This window comes from Ambystoma mexicanum, chromosome 7p, assembly GCF_040938575.1.
Source record: "Ambystoma mexicanum isolate Mex_15411 chromosome 7p, UKY_AmexF1_1, whole genome shotgun sequence".
Taxonomy (NCBI): Eukaryota; Metazoa; Chordata; class Amphibia; order Caudata; family Ambystomatidae; genus Ambystoma; species Ambystoma mexicanum.
This window is the reverse complement of record NC_090939.1, coordinates 307,466,617-307,483,928: the sequence shown is the minus strand read 5'-3', so window position 1 is coordinate 307,483,928 and position 17,312 is coordinate 307,466,617.

Genomic DNA, 17,312 nt, shown 5'->3' with positions numbered 1-17,312 from the left:
ATGTCCCACATGACTATAGCACTCCCATGCATGGACTGTCACTGAGTTTGAAGGGTACCCAAAAGGCAGACACTGATGACACCTACATGGAAGAGCAACACATTTGCTGCATGCTGGGTAGCACTGCCATCACACATTGGCCTGTGAGTGGCATGTCCAATACACATACATGACACATGCCATCACACAGATGGCATGTACCATAGCCGTGGTACATTCCACATGTCAGTGAATGAATACTGTCAGCCATCCATGTGAGATGGACATGATGAGATGAAAAATGCTACATAGTGGGACAAAATAGACATGTGCCATACACTGCAACACATCCAGTGTACAAAAATACAGTGATTGCAGGCCGATGTACACATCAATGGTTTGTCACTTCAACATGACAGGAAACAACTATCATGTTCCACATTCAAACAGGCCCCATAAATTCCTGTCATCAGGCCACACTCAATTAGCCTGAATGGTCAAATCATTCATCTAACAAGGTAACACATGTGGTCCAATGTGGGGTTCATCAATGACAGAAGCATGTCACAAATGTGACAATAGGGCTGAGGAATGCGTAGCCAAAGTGGGAGAATTGAAACAATCAGCCTGAACTAACACTGAAAACTACAAACAATGTTGTTGCAAGATGCCACTTCAAGGGCAACTGCCGTAATGTTGATCCAAATTACTAATGTGGGCAGAAGGGATACTGTCACACCCAAATCCAAGGCCGCTGATAGTTTTGGATGAAGCACATGGGTGACCCATACCACTCAGGCACACACCCTCACCTGGCACTCAATCAGAACCTGTCACCCAAACAACATACACATGCATTACACACACATGCATGGGCACTCACCGGACAATGCTTCATAATCAGGTAGTCCTCCCACACCTTGGATCTGTTCCTTTGTGACGAAGGCCCCAGCAACAGACTCATGTTCAGTGAGTTTGTTGTCCTCTTGTGGAGACCCACCGCCAGTCACCAGAGTAGCGGCATAATTTGAGGCCAGCTTGTTCTTTGCTCTGCTTTTCAGGTCATTCCACCTCTTGTAGCAATCATCAGCTGAGCGCCTCACAAATCCAAGGGCACTTATGCGGTCGGCAATGTTCTGCCAGTGTGCCTTACGTTGACCAGGTGTGGTCTTGCACCCTGCAGTCACCACCATTTCGTGGCTATGTGCCGACACATAGCCCACAAGTGCTTCAAGTTCCGTCTCATTGAAGCAAGGCTTCCTTGAGGTATCGGAGTGTGTAGCCGTATCTGGGGTCTCAGCCTGTCATGCCAGAGCACCCTTCTTCCTCTTCTTTAAAGGTGGAGTAGAGCCAGAGTGGCTTACGCTGCTCTGGTCAGTAGGGGCAGAATCACTGGTGGACTGGGTAGTAGGAGTGTGGGAATGCACAATGACCATAGGTCTTGATGCAGGCATTGGTTGCAGGGTAATGTTGGCAGGGGTAATGTCAGTTTGATGGACTTGGACTGACACTGTCCTGGCTAGGAGAGTCAGAGCTGGGGCGGATGGAGCTGCAGCTGCCCCTGCAGCCTCCCCACCCTGCATACTTGGGGCAGCAGATGACATAGCTGCCCCAGATCCACGTGGATTGGTGACAACAACTTGCACTGCCACACGTGGCCTAGACTTGCTGACCTGGAGATCAGCCAGGGAGTCATCCTGTGCCAGATCAGGTGCCACAATGGGCTGGTCCAACAGGGGCTGAGCTTGGATGGTGTCAGCCACGTTTCCCTCAACCATGGGGGGGCATGGGTGTCCCTGATTTGTTACTCCAAAAATGGGGGCATAGGGGCACCCTGCAAATCCCGGCACCACTTATTTGCAGACAGAGGTGAATGCTTTAACCTAGATGGCACTCTAGTATTCGTTAGATAGGGAGAGAAAAAGGCAGGGTATGAAACCAACTCAGTACCAACACTTTTACGAAACAAATGCAAGGCGAGCAAGGCGGGGTCTACTGTAAATCTCAAAGTTCAGAGGCAAGGCCCACTCGGAGAAAGGCAAGGCTGTATGTCCCAAAAGTATCACAGTGGAAATGCACTTCAAGTCTTTGTAGCAAAATGTCACAGAAAGGTTGGACCAGTTTAGAACAAAAAGTTAAGAAGGTCTGGAGGCAACCCAGTGGAAAGGTAAGGATTTAAGACACCTCACGCTAACCGTTTCAAGGGAAGCCAGGCGGACACAGTACCTTGCAAGTGAAGAGACAGCTCCGGCGCGGGCAGTTGTTCCTGGTGGTGGATGCAAGTCGGGTCTTTGCCGGAAGATGACAGGATTCCGTCGTCGAAGAAAAGTTGAAGATCGTTGCACCACCAGGGAAGAGACCGGCCGCGGAGTGCTGCATCACAAGGCACCACCTGTTGGTCGCGGTACAGTGGTTAGTGGCTATCCGGTTGCCGGGTTGCTCAGCATGGGCAATTCGACCACTAGACGTCCTGGAAGCGAAGAAAAAGCAAGGGACTGGTTGTTCCCACCAGTCAGGGGAAGAAGACTCTCCAGCAGGGAGAACTCCTCTGTCGTTGGGAAGTGGTGAGTCGGTTCAGCAGGGCTCCACCGGAGGTGTCGTCATTGCAGGTCGGCTCAGCTTTACCCGCGTCGGATTCTTAGGTCCTTTAGCGACTTCTGAAGTTCCAGTCCCAAAAGCCCTGCTTTTATGCAGAAAACCCCCATTCATTCAGCCTAGCTGTCAATCAAACATGCTAAGTGGTGAGCGGTTCGGCTCACCACTCGGGCCAATCACAGAAGAGTATGACCTGAGTTGGCAAGGCAACTCAGTCCAGGGTGCCTAAACCCTCTCTGACACCCCCTGTGGTACCCAGACAGAATGACACCACTCTGGAGGGCTTCTGTGCAGAAGCCCGCCAAAAGTGGAACAAAGGGCTCAACCTTTGGTTCGGAGTTACAGAGGCGAACACATACGCCATTTTAAAAAACGAGTTCTGGCAGAAAATACCAACCGGTGGATTTATTTTAGACAAATAAACCGGCGGTATGTTAGAGACCAAGGTGAAAAAGTATTAGCCTCCAAAAATGGGAAGAATCCCATAGGAATATATTCGCGGTCGAACATAAAAAGTAGTATCCACTGCCACCAGCCAAAACTCGACGAGGGGCCGGGACAGTGCCCCCTCGAACACCAGACCCAGGGGTAATCGAATTACCCCTACCAGTACGTTCACAATAGGATGGTTTGTACTAGCTCTGTTAGTAAATTTAGGTGTAGTAAAGCCAATGGTGACTTTACATGCCCTGGGAGACAGTAGTCAGTCCCAGGGTATGGAGTCTATGGTGGGGATCCTCTAGGACACCCCAGCGTTACAGCACGGAGGGTGCAGTGTAACACACATAGCAAAACACATGTGGCCCTATGGAGTAAAAGACCCCATAGCCCATAGAACACATGGACATTCAAAGAAATCAACCACATTCATGTCCAAGAGTGGGAGGAAAAGAGTCTCACTCTTGGCAGGATGAAAAAAACAAACTCCAGAAATCCAGCAAAGCTGCTGGGGGACTCACTAGGTTAGGAAATTCAGCCTAAACAGAGAATTCTCCCTAACACTCGCCCCCCTTCCCCCAGACTAAGGGACAGGAGGATTTAATCCACTCCTGGATGAATCTCATACCTCTAGTCGATGATATACATCCCAGAGAGACCATCAGCATTTCGGTGGTGACACCCTGACCTGTGCTCAATGGTGAAATCAAACCCTTGCAGGCAGATTGACCATCTCAGTAGTTTTGGGTTTTCCCCTTTCATTTGCATTAACCATCTCAAGGGTTGGTGGTCAGTCTGAATGACAAAAGTAGAACCATACAAGTATGGCCTAAACTTCTTCAGAGCCCACACGATAGCAAAGCATTCTCTTTCGATTGTTGCCCACCTTGTTTCAGGATCCTTCAGCTTGCGGCTGATGAAGCAAACGGGGTGCTCCCTACCTTTCCCATCCAGTTGACTGAGTACTGCACCTATTCCTACATGTGAAGGATCTGTCTGCACAATGAAAGTTTGGTGGTAATCAGGAGCTCTGAGTACTGGGGCTTGGCAAAGAGCCTTTTTCAGGTTTTCAAAGTCCTGATTGCACTCCTCGTTCCATCTAACCTTCTTAGGGAATTTTGGAGAGGAGTTGACATTCAGAGGAGAAGCTATGGTCCCATAGTTCTCAATGAAATTCTTGTAATACCCAGTGAGACCTAAGAAGGCTCTCACCTGGGTCTGAGTAGTAGTTGTTGTCCAATTTTGCACAGCTTCAATCTTAATGAGCAAAGGCCTTATTTCTCCACCTCCTACCTCATGTCCAAGATAGACTACCTTACTCTGTCCAATTTGGCATTTACTCGCCTGTATGGTCAGATTGGCTCGTCCAAGAGCCTGCAAAACATCTCTTAGGTGGGTTACATGTTCTTCCCAGGAATTGCTGAACACTGCTATGTCATCCAAGTATGCCATGCAGAAGTCCTCCATCCTATTCAGAACCTGGTTTAACATCCGTTGAAATGTAGCAGGTGCATTTTTCAATCCAAAAGGCATTACCTTAAACTGGTATAAGCCAGTTGGGGTAGAAAATGCAGTTTTCTCCTTGGCATGGTCTGTCAGGGCTATTTGCCAATAGCGTGACGTCAAGTCAAATGTGCTGAGGAACTTGGCTGAACCAAGTCTATCCACCAACTCATCTGTTCTTGGCAAAGGGTGGGCATCAGTCTTAGTGACTGGATTAAGAGCTCGGTAGTCCACACAGAATCTAAGTTCTGTAGATCCTGCCTTTGGTACTAACACAACTGGGCTAGACCATGGACTAGTAGAGGGCTCTATTACCCCGAGATCAAGCATCTTGCTGACGTCACCTTTGATGTGGGTTCTTACACTTTCTGACATTCTGTATCCTCTGCTTTTGACTGGCAGACAGTCACCAGTGAGAATGTCATGCTGGCCCCAAGGGGTCAAGCCTGGTGAAAGTGAGAAAAGAGAGGAAAACTGATTCAACATAGATTTGCACTCTTCTTGTTGCTCATGTGTCAGATTTGAAGAGAGATTTACTCCTTCAATTTTTTCGTCTAAAGGTAAGCCTCTGAGGAGATCCGGAAGAGCTTTACTCTCTTCTTCTTCCTCTGATGATGCTAGAAGCAACGCTCCTACATCAGGTCTCGAGACATACGCTTTGAGTCTGTTGGTGTGGAAGACTGTCGGAGCCTCCTTGGGATTGCCCAAGTCCACCAGATAGTTCACCTCTCCAAGTTTACCCACAACTCTGAAGGGTCCCATCCATTTGTCTTGCAAGGCCCTCTGCCTTGTTGGGATCATAACGAGAACTAGCTGGTCTTGAGTGAACTCAACCATGTTAGCCTTTTGATCATGCCAGTGCTTGACCAATGCTTGTCCAGCTTTCAAGTTATCACTTGCTTCCGCCATCATGTGTGACATTCTCCTCCGGAGACCTATCACGTAGTCAGTCACTCTGACTGGCTTGGGGGAAGGAGCACTCTCCAACCCCTCCTTAATCAGGGCCAATGGACCTCTGACGGGATGACCATAGAGAAGTTCAAAGGGAGAATAACCTACTCCCTCCTGAGGGACTTCTCTATAAGCAAAGAGAAGGCATGGCAGTAGAAGGTCCCACTTCCGTTTAAGGGGTTCCTCTAAAGCACCTATCATGCTCTTCATGGTTCGGTTGAACCTTTCTACCAACCCATTGGTTTGTGGGTGGTAAGCTGTTGAGAACTTGTAAGTAACTCCACAGGTTTTCCACATGGCTTTCATGTAGTGGGACATAAAGTTTGACCCCCTGTCAGAGATTACTTCCTTAGGAAACCTGACCCTGGTAAAAATACCAAGGAGGGCCTTAGCAACAGCCGGAGCTGTATGTCATGATGCCCGCTCCCGGGGAGCCGGTTTAAGCCCTGCGTCCCCGAAAGCGGACATCCAGTCCCCAAGGAAGGACCCAGCAACCCCATATAGGGGCCCTTTGGACAGTGTCCTGGTGCCTATGGCGCCAGGCTCATAAAAGACATCAGTCCTGGTGCCATAGGCGCCAGGCTCATTATGGGAGTGCTTGGGTGCACTTACCTGATGCAGACCATGCTGCAGGATCCCGGCCTCCTTGAGGCCTGAAAGGAACTACTTTACCTGTGGGACTAATTTACCATCCGGGCGTGGTCAGGGAAGGATACATACCTGATTGGAGGAAGGATACATACCTGGAACTTCTTCCAAGGCTATTTAAACCCCACCCGAACAGCCACACGTGCTTCGCGTTGTTCTGCATCTAGCAGCTGGACGCTCACCGTGTCTGCTCCTGCATCCTGACTTCTGCCACGCCTGCCAGCATCCTGGATCACCTGCAAAGGAAGAGAAGAAGAGAACAGAAGAAGGAAAAGTCCTTACCTGCTAAAACCGCATCCCGGAGACATCTCGCCGACAATCCTGAAAAGGAAGACTTTTATTTAAAAGCTCATTGCGTCGATCGCTGCAGCGCCGCATTCCACTCACCTTTACAGGGCGCCTCCATGTTCAGCAGCGATCATTCCGGATTCGCAGTCACGCCCCAGCGCCTAGGGAGAAAAAGACCAGAACAAAATGTGAGAGAGAGAAGGGAATAAGGAAAGCTAAATCTCCATGTTAAGACTTACCTGTTGATTAATTCCCTCTCCATTTCGGGTCCGCGCCGCATCCTGGCATTTCCGGACCCTGGCCCCTAAGGGGAAAAAGAGACATCAGCGTTAATGAGCGAATGAAAAGACATTACCAAAAAAAGCTCATTAAAGACTTACCTGATTTCTACAAGGATTTCACCTCTCATCTCGGGTGGTGCCTGTTCCCCGGCATTCCGTACCCTGGCCCCTATGGGCAAAAAGACACTAGCATTAGTACATTAATGCATGGACACAAGGGGAACCTCTTATCAAAAAACTTACCTGGAAGCCAAGCAAGTTTGGTTCTCACCAATCCGAAAATCCAGTGAAGTAACTGGATACCAACGCACCCCTGCATCAGAAGCAGGATGGAGAGCTTGTCCTTGCAGACCCTAAGGTGAGACGCTACGAGGAATCACAGAAGGGTTTCGAGGAGGGTGAAAGAGGAAAGTGGGAGGCCGATTGCATTACCCGCAGACAGTTAATCCCCTATTTTCGCCTACAGAAGGATACTTCTGCGAGCCAGACAAGCCAGATTTGGGGGCCCGGTCCAGTCCGTCTTCCGAACCCTGCGCATCACCTTAGAAGAGGTCACAGCAGCGCGAACCAGGCCAGCGCCTCCGTGGGAGTCAGGTGAGCGTTACAGAACGCGAAGCCTTCCTACAAATTCCCACCCAGGCGCTATGGAAAGTTCTGAGACTGATCAGTTGGCCCAATTACTGGGGGAATTACGGGCCGAAGTACATGCCGCTCGTCAAGAGACTAATGCCCTCACGAGGGAATTAATAATATCAAAGGAAAGAACTGATGACCTGGCCAGACAGCTTTTGCAAGGTCAAGCTGGGCAAACTCCTCTACCCAGTTCCGGAGGGAACCCCGCTCCTGTGGTTTCCAGTAACCCTGTGCAGATTAATTTACCTGGAAACATGCCGCTGGCCCCACCCGAACACTTTGCTGGGAACCCCAAACGATTCGCCGTATTCATGAATCAGTGTCGTTTGCACTTCCTATGCAGACCTGGGGCCTTCCCTAATGATCAGACCAAGGTAGCCTTTGTATTGTCATATCTCAGCGGCTGCAATGCCGATTGGTCAGTTCCACTGGTTACTCAAGATGACCCGATTCTCCGTGATTTTCAAAGGTTTCAAGCAAGCATGGAAAGGTTATTTGCTCGACACTCTCAGGGGCAGGCTCTGGATGACGAACCTCTATCCCTGCGACAGGGCAATCAGGACCTCCTATCCTATATTGCAACCTTTAATAGACTAATTGTGGAAACGGGATGGCCAGAGGATAAAAGAGTCACGTTGTTTTATCGAGGCCTACGCGGAGAACTTAAAGATGTCTTGGCCCAAGTTGTAAATCCGCCCCAAGAATGCACAGAGTATATAGACTTAGTGGTCCAATTGGATCACAGACTTCAAAACAGAAAAGCAGATCGGTCCAGGTTTGAGACCCGGGTGTTGGTCAAGACCCATGCTAATCCCAAGGGAGTTGATGTCTCTGAGCCTATGCAAATTGGAGGGGTTAAAGGACCCTTAACTCAAAAGGAACGTGAAAGGAGGCGGCAGTTAAAATGATGTCTTTATTGTGGGAATTCTGGACACTTTCTACGAGATTGCCCGGCAAAACCGCCCCGAAAGGCGGTAGGAGCCGTTGATAAAAACCATGAAGACTCTGTTTCGGGAAACGACTCTGCCAGACAAGTGTAGGGGTCCGCTTGCCGAGCTTGAAAACTAACTCTCAGACCTCGCATTTCATTGTGCCAATGGTTCTCGTAGATCCAGAACAGCCTAAGCGGTTGCATGCAATAAAGGCATACATCGATAGTGGGGCTATTGGAAGCTATGTGGATCGTGAATTGGTCTCTAGGATTAACCTCCCTCTCCGTCCTAAAACCAGCAAAGATGTCATTACCACAGTCAATGGAACTGAAATTGCCTCTGGACCGGTAACACATTCCACTACTGAGGTGACTCTTATTGGTCCCGACGGCCATCGGGAGGGTGTTGTGTTTGATGTAATCAAGGCTCCACAGTTTCAGGTTATTCTTGGAATCCCTTGGTTAGAGACACATAATCCTCAAATTGATTGGCGAGCTAAGAGAATAACCTTCCCGGATTGTACACAAACCTGCTATCCAGAAAACCTGAAGATTAATCTAGCATCTGTAACCTCTGCCTCCATGCAACTACCTCCGGAATATCAATACTTTCAGGACGTCTTCCAAAAGGGACAGGCCAACACGTTACCTCCTCACAGATCGTACGATTGCCAAATCGATCTGGTGCCCGGTGAACAACCCCCTTGTAGCAGGATTTATGCCCTTACCGAACCTGAGAATCTGCATTTGAGACAATATTTGGATCAATACCTAGCTAATGGTTTTATTCGCCCGTCAAAGTCCCCGGCATCCTCGGCTTTGTTCTTCGTGCCCAAAAAAGAAGGCGACCTTAGAACTTGTATCGATTACCGCGCATTGAACCAGATAACGGTTAAAAACCGTTATCCTCTGCCTCTGATCCCTGAACTCCTTGACCAGGTGAAGGACGCTTGCATATACACCAAGTTAGATCTCAGGGGGCTTATCATCTCGTACGAGTTAAAGAAGGCGACGAATGGAAAACTGCCTTCCGTACTAAATACGGATTATTCGAGTACCAGGTGATGCCTTTCGGATTGTGTAATGCGCCAGCTGCCTTCCAATACTTCATGAATGATGTCCTTCGGGAACTCATCGATGTTTGTGTTGTCGTATATATCGATGACATTCTGGTGTACTCCTCTTCGGAATCTGATCACAGAAAACACTTCAGGGCAGTACTTGAAAAACTGCGCCAACACAAACTATTTGCTAAATTGGAGAAATGTGTTTTCCATACCACAGAAGTCGAGTTTCTAGGTTTTATCCTGACACCCAAAGGAGTTCGAATGGACTCAAGAAAAGTGGATGCCATCCTCAAATGGCCATCACCTAGCTCTGTAAAAGGGGTTCAAAGCATGCTCGACTTTGCCAATTTCTATCGCAGGTTTATCCCAGAATTTTCACGCGTGGTACAACCCATTACTGCACTCTTGAGGAAAAATAAACGTTTTGAATGGTCTGAAGAAGCCGAGCAGGCCTTTCAGGATTTAAAAGCTAAGTTTACCTCCGCACCTATATTGAAACACCCGCGTCCAGATCTCCCTTATGTCGTCGAGACTGACGCATCCAGCCTAGCCATGGGAGCTGTCCTGTCCCAAAGAGATCCCGAAACCAACCAACTGCATCCCGTAGCATTTTGGTCCAGAAAATTCTCGGCACCCGAGGTTAATTATGCAATCACGGACAAAGAACTGTTAGCCATTAAGCCCGCTTTTAGAGCCTGGCGGCATTATCTGCTTGGCACTCGACATACCATCACAGTGATCAGTATTTGAAAACCGCCAAGGCTCAGTCATCACGGCAGCTCCGATGGGCTTTGTTTTTCGCTGAATTTGATTTTGTGATTACCTATCGACCTGGCTGCAAGAATGGCAAAGCAGACGTCTTATCCCGAATTGGAATGGGAGAATCTGATACAAACTCAGAACCAGTACCAATAATTCCCGAACAGAGGATTTTAGGCATGACTTCGTTACAGACGCTTGAAGACATTCAAGCCAGAGTGAAACAACTCCTGGACCCTACAACCTTACAGGATTGGATACAAAAGGGATCAGACTTTACCATAGATAATGGTTTACCTTATTTCCAAGGACGTTTATTCCTGCCACATAAGGAATTACACAAACTAGTTATTTCCGGTTATCATGATACATTAATAGAGGGAAACCCTGGTATTGCCAAGACAGAGGAAAAGGTGAAACGACAATTTTGGTGGCCCTCTTGGCGAAAAGATGTTAAATCTTTTGTGATGTCCTGTGGTGTTTGCGCCCAAAATAAAAGTCAAAAGAAAAGACCAGCCGGTCTCTTTCAACCTCTAGACATACCGCCAGCACCCTGGCACACCGTATCAATGGATTTTATTACGGACCTGCCTCCTTGTTCGGGGTACAATACTATTCTGGTAATTGTGGATTTGTTTTCTAAAATGGCCCAAGTTTACCTTCAGCTTCTGTCCTAGCCAAAGAATTCCTCGAAAATATTGTTCGGCTACATGGATTCCCATCTATACTAATCTCTGACCGGGGAAGCCAATTCATTTCCCACTTCTGGCGCAAATGTTGTCAAATGGCGCAGATCGACGTAAGATTATCGACCAGTCACCACCCTCAGACCGATGGTCAGAACGAGAGGACAAATCAGACCCTTGAACAGTACTTACGGTGTATGTTACAGCAATCTGAAAGCAACTGGAAAGACATTCTTTGGATAGCCGAATACGCATATAATAATTCGGTACACTCTGGAACTGGCCACAGTCCTTTTTATACTTTGTTTGGGCATCACCCTCGAACCTCAAACCTTGACTCACCTCAGAACCTCGGAATGCCTGCAGTAGAACATCTGCATTCTACAATTACCCAAGCCTTTAAAGAGGCAACTACACATTTACAACAAGCCAAGAGAAAATACAAGGAGAATGCTGATCTACATCGGAGTGAAGCACCTCCGTATCAGATTGGGGATCAAGTATGGTTAGCTACCAGACATTTACCACTCAAAGGGCCTCGAACTTTTAACCCAAAATATCTGGGACCTTATTCTATTACGGCAAAAATTAACCCAGTGGCTGTTAAACTTGATTTACCAGCTAGTATGCGAATTCACCCTGTTTTTTTTCATGTGTCACTTCTGAAACCAGTGGTACCCGGAACCCGACTACTCAAACCTCCAGAACCTATTCTAATAGATGGGGAGCCCGAATTCGAAGTGAAGAACATTTTAGAATAAAAAATGTTTAGGTCAAAACTGTTCTACCTAATTGATTGGAAGGGGTACGGACCTCAAGAGAGGTCGTGGGAACCCAGCGACCATGTGCATGCACCTCGATTAGTCAGGAAATTCCACCGACTCTTCCCAGACAAACCAAAACCCCCGGTGGGAACAACCTTGGGAGGGGCCTTGGGGGGGAGTGCTGTCATGATGCCCGCTCCCGGGGAGCCGGTTTAAGCCCGCGTCCCCGAAAGCGGACATCCAGTCCCCAAGGAAGGACCCAGCAACCCCATATAGGGGCCCTTTGGACAGTGTCCTGGCGCCTATGGTGCCAGGCTCATAAAAGACATCAGTCCTGGCGCCATAGGCACCAGGCTCATTATGGGAGTGCTTGGGTGCACTTACCTGATGCAGACCATGCTGCAGGATCCCGGCCTCCTTGAGGCCTGAAAGGAACTACTTTACCTGTGGGACTAATTTACCATCCGGGCGTGGTTGGGGAAGGATACATACCTGATTGGAGGAAGGATACATACCTGGAACTTCTTCAAAGGCTATTTAAACCCCACCCGAACAGCCACACGTGCTTCGCGTTGTTCTGCATCTAGCAGCTGGACGCTCACCGTGTCTGCTCCTGCATCCTGACTTCTGCCACGCCTGCCAGCATCCTGGATCACCTGCAAAGGAAGAGAAGAAGAGAACAGAAGAAGGAAAAGTCCTTACCTGCTAAAACCGCATCCCGGAGACATCTCGTCGACAATCCTGAAAAGGAAGACTTTTATTTAAATGCTCATCGCGTCGATCGCTGCATCGCTGCATTCCACTCACCTTCACAGGGCGCCTCCATGTTCAGCAGCGATCATCCGGATTCGCTGTAATGCCCCAGCGCCTAGGGAGAAAAAGACCAGAACAAAAGGTGAGAGAGAGAAGGGAATAAGGAAAGCTAAATCTCCATGTTAAGACTTACCTGTTGATTCATTCCCTCTCCATTTCGGGTCCGCGCCGCATCCTGGCATTTCCGGACCCCGGCACCTAAGGGGAAAAAGAGACATCAGCGTTAATGAGCGAATGAAAAGACATTACCAAAAAAAGCTCATTAAAGACTTACCTGATTTCTACAAGGATTTCACCTCTCATCTCGGGTCGGTGCCTGTTCCCCAGCATTCCGTACCCCGGCCCCTATGGGGAAAAAGACACTAGCATTAGTATATTAATGCATGGACACAAGGGGAACCTCTTATCAAAAAACTTACCTGGAAGCCAAGCAAGTTTGGTTCTCACCAATCCGAAAATCCAGTGAAGTAAATGGATACCAACGCGCCCCTGCATCAGAAGCAGGATGGAGAGCTCGTCCATCCAGACCCTAAGGTGAGACGCTACGAGGAATCACAGAAGGGTTTCAAGGAGGGTGAGAGGGGAAAGTGGGAGGCCGATTGCATTACCCCGCAGACAGTTAATCCCCTATTTTCGCCTACAGAAGGATACTTCTGCGAGCCAGACAAGCCAGATTTGGGGGCCCGGTCCAGTCCATCTTCCGAACCCTGTGCATAACCTTAGAAGAGGTCACAGCAGCGCGAACCAGGCCAGCGCCTCCGTGGGAGTCAGGTGAGCGTTACACTGTAACAGTCCTCATAGGAATTGCCTCAGGATACCTAGTAGCATGGTCTACAGCAACAAGTATAAACCTGTTGCCTGAGGAGGTTGGATGATCAAGGGGACCAACAATGTCAATCCCTACTCTCTCAAATGGGACTCCCACAACTGGGAGAGGCACTAAAGGTGCCACATTCTTGGAGCCAATCTTACCAGAGGTCTGGCAGGTGTGGCAGCTCCTGCAGTGTTTTTCTACTTCGGCCCCCATCATTGGCCGGTAAAAGTAGAGAGAGAGCCTTTCCTTAGTCTTCTTGAAACTCAAGTGACCAGCCAAAGGAATCTCGGGGGCTAACTGCAAGAACTGTTGTCTGTTCTCTTGGGGTACTACAAGTCGTTTGTAGTCTCCAGGTTCAGACTCGGTCGGTTCACTGTAGAAGAGGCCATCTTCCCAGTGCAACCTGTATTTCCCAGGCTCTTGCCCTTCAGCCTGAGCTTCTGCCTGGTGGCAAAGACCTTCCAGAGTTGGACATTCTCTCTGTCCCTTACTGAAGTCTGCCCTGTTGGGTCCACCTTCTGCCAGTAAATACTGCAGCTCAGGATGGTCAACAGGATCCAGATCTCCAATGAGTTCCTGGCCTTCCAATAGCTCTTCTTCAGAGTCTAATTCTACCACACAGGGTTGTACCACCCTCTCAGCCTCAGCTGGAGGGGGAGTTACTGGTGTAACTTTGGACAACCGAGGGGAAGTCCTTGTTGGCTGCACTGAAGTGATGGCTGCTGGTTTTGGTATAGAAGTTTTAGGTTTCCCTTTCACTTCTGATTTCTTTGAGACAGCAGCTGACAAATCCAGTGGAGCAGGAGTGATATACTTCTTCATCATCTCCTCGGGAGTACCTCTCATGGTTCTCTCCCTTGCAGGTCTGGTTAGCTCCTGTAACCGTTTACTAGGAGGTATGGGGGTATGAGACACAACTCCGAGAGTTTTTAAATCGTTACCCAACAGAACTCGTCCTGGTACCTCACTTTGTATGCTGACAAGTATCTTCACAGTCATGTCATTACACTGGATGAGAACTGGTAATTGGGGAAGCATCTGCACAGGCCCTCTAGCTAACTTGGTGAGGCGTTTGGGTGCCTTAGCAACATCCTCAGCCTGAAAAAAAGATGTATCCACCACAGTTATGCTGGCTCCAGTGTCCCTAATGGCAGGAGTCTCCTGACCATTCACCTGGACACTGTCCTTATAATACTCTTTAGTATTATCTGGGATAGAATTATAGACTTTTAAATTATGTTGTTCCCACAAACCCAGAGACACTAAAGAAACACTGGCTGAGACTCTAATGGGTTCATCAGCCTGCAGTAGAAAGTTTACACTTGCCATTTGGACTTCCTCCTTTGGAGCGAAGGCTAAGGAGACAAGCTGGACCCCTGAAGGTTTACCCTTGCATCTGGGATCTCCTTTCACATGGTCAGTAGAGCCACAAACAAAGTATTTTCCGAATGCTTTCTGGAATGGTGGCTTGTTCTGCCCTCCCTCTGGTTTGGCACCAGAAGGTACACTATTCTGCTGTGGTTTTCCTTGTGGCTTACCCTTATGGTTTTGTTTGGGGCCCTCTTTGGAATTTGAGTTATTAGAATTGTCTTTTGAGTCTTTTTTAGGCTGTTTTCCCTCATCCTTTTTCTGAGTTGCCCCAGAATCCTTATGAGTAGCCCTGTTGGCAACCCACAAGTCAGCAGCCTTAGCTAGCTTCCTGGAATCCAATTCCTTCGAATCAGCCAAGTGCTGTCTGAGCTCAGGAGAACAGGCATCATAAATAGACTCCAACATAAAAAGATTCTTCATACCCTCATAAGTGTTCACCTTGTAACCCTTAATCCATCCCTCTAAGTTTTTCAACCCTTCACTCACCCAGGTAGCCCAAGGGGTACCATCATGCTTTTTGAGGGTTCTAAACCTCTTAAGATACTGGGAAGGGGTCTTCCCAAATCTAGCTATCAAAGCTAGTTTCACACTTTCATACTCTTTCCTATCCTCTTCCCCCAACTCCATTACCACTATGTTGCAACAGGGGGGAGCCTAGAGAACAACCAGGTAAGTAGCTCATTACCTGTGATGTTCTGGAGCCCATGACTGTACTCAAACAAACTCAGCCAATCCAACACATCCAACTTTGGTTCATACATACCAATTAATTCCTTACGTATCCGTGGTCTTTTGGGACTGGAACTTCTAGAGGAGCCAGAGACAGAAGCAGTTTCGACAGACAACTTTTTCATTTCTAACTCATGCTTGAGCTCCATTTCTCTGAGCCTAAGAATTTGTTGCATTGCTTGGTGTTTTTCTTCAGTTTGAGCAGTAATCCTTCTGAATTCCAAGTCTATTTTCATTTTTTCTAGTTCAAGGACTTGTGGACTTAGTGTGGAACCTGTTATAGGCCCAGTAGGTACAGCTGGTAAGGCAGATAGAGGGGCAGGGGAGACAGTTTCATTAGCCTCTCCTTCCTCTTCAGCCTCTTCATCACTATCATAAGAACTTTGATTTAGATCAACACCATTACTGTTATCTACATTTGCTGGAGAAGTTGGTTCCTCTGAACCAGTACCCAGACTTTGGTTTTCCAGCAATCTTACTATCAGTTCTATTTTCTTGCCTTTTACAGAAAGATTCTCTTGTCTACAGAAAGCTCTCAAACTCTCAGTATTTTTTCCTGACAAGGACTCCTGACTGTAAACTTCCATAGTAGACATGTTTTTTAGAAAGCTGCTTTTTAGTGCTAAGCTTTGTGGTTAGTTATCCTAAAGTGTTAAAAAGCACTCTAAAATGTCCAAAGGTGGTCCAAACTTACCATTTCGTGGCTAGGGTGTCTAAATGCTGTAAAAATGGTCCTGCTCCCTAAAATATTGTATCTATTTCAAATGCTCCCTATTAAAATGCCCCCAGACTACTTTACAGACACAAGGAAATTGATATTAACCTTTCTATGGCAAGGCCAAAAGCCAAGAATCCCGAGATCCCTCCTTCAACTTAGAAAGGATAACGCTGGGGTGGGTCTCCCAGATATTGAGACATACTACAGAGCCACTCAGCTTAGGGTCCTTGTCCCACATTTCAGGCAGCAGTCAGAACCCCAGTGGATAGCGCTTGATAACTATCACCTCCGTCCCTTTATTATGAGTGAATGGCTATGGGTGCCTGGACCACAACTACGTAACACTGTCAAATCCCACCCCATCATAGGCACGATATGGTCGATATGGAAACCAGGGAGGAAAATGGTGGGTGTCACTACATGGCCCGCCCCACTGGGGCATCTCTGGTCACCAGGGATCCGCAACGCTATTCCTGAGCCAGGGAGGTATGAAGCATGGTATCAGGCGGGGCTAGAAAGGGCAGGGCAACTGCGCCGCAATGACTCCTTTATTACCATTCAGGAGTTGCAGGAAGCCCTCGGCATGGGTAGCCTCTCGGTCTTCCTGTATCTTAGACTCAAGGGGGTAATGTCCAGACCCATATGGAAACAACAGTTACAAAGAGACCTCACACCGTTTGAAAAGATCCTTGATTTATGCACTAGCTCCAAAGGTTTGATCAGTGCTATGTACCTCGCACTCATTGAAATCGATATTAAACCCTCCTTGACACTCAAGGGCAAATGGGAAGCTGATATGGGCAGGCAAGTCTCCCCAAAACTATGGTTACAAATGTGCAGAAGAACGGCGAGATCTTCCCTATCGTGTCAATACAAATAACATGCTATCAAACTACTATACAGATGGCAATACGACCCTGCCCGGCTGGCCAAGATGTACCAGGGAGTAAGCCCGAATTGTTGGAGGGGATGTGGGAGGCGGGCCGATTATTGGCATATGTGGTGGGGATGCGCAAAGGTCCAACTCTATTGGTCAGAAGTCCTTAGCTGGATCAGGGACCTTGACGGGGAGGAAAGAGAGACGCATCCACTGCTCGTTTTGTTTTCCTTAACTGAGGACGGGGATAAGATAGTGGTGGCATGCAAAATGGTGCAGGGCCTATTGATGGCTGCTCGAGCATGCCTTACTATGACATGGAAGAGACCCACGCTCCCTAGCAAGAGTGAATGGCGAGCAGTCGCATTGAGCATCTACAGAATGGAGTGCCTGACTGCGGCATTGCATGGGGATCGTCCCACGGTAGAGAACACCTGGTCGGAGTTTCGCTCCGTATATGCTTTGTG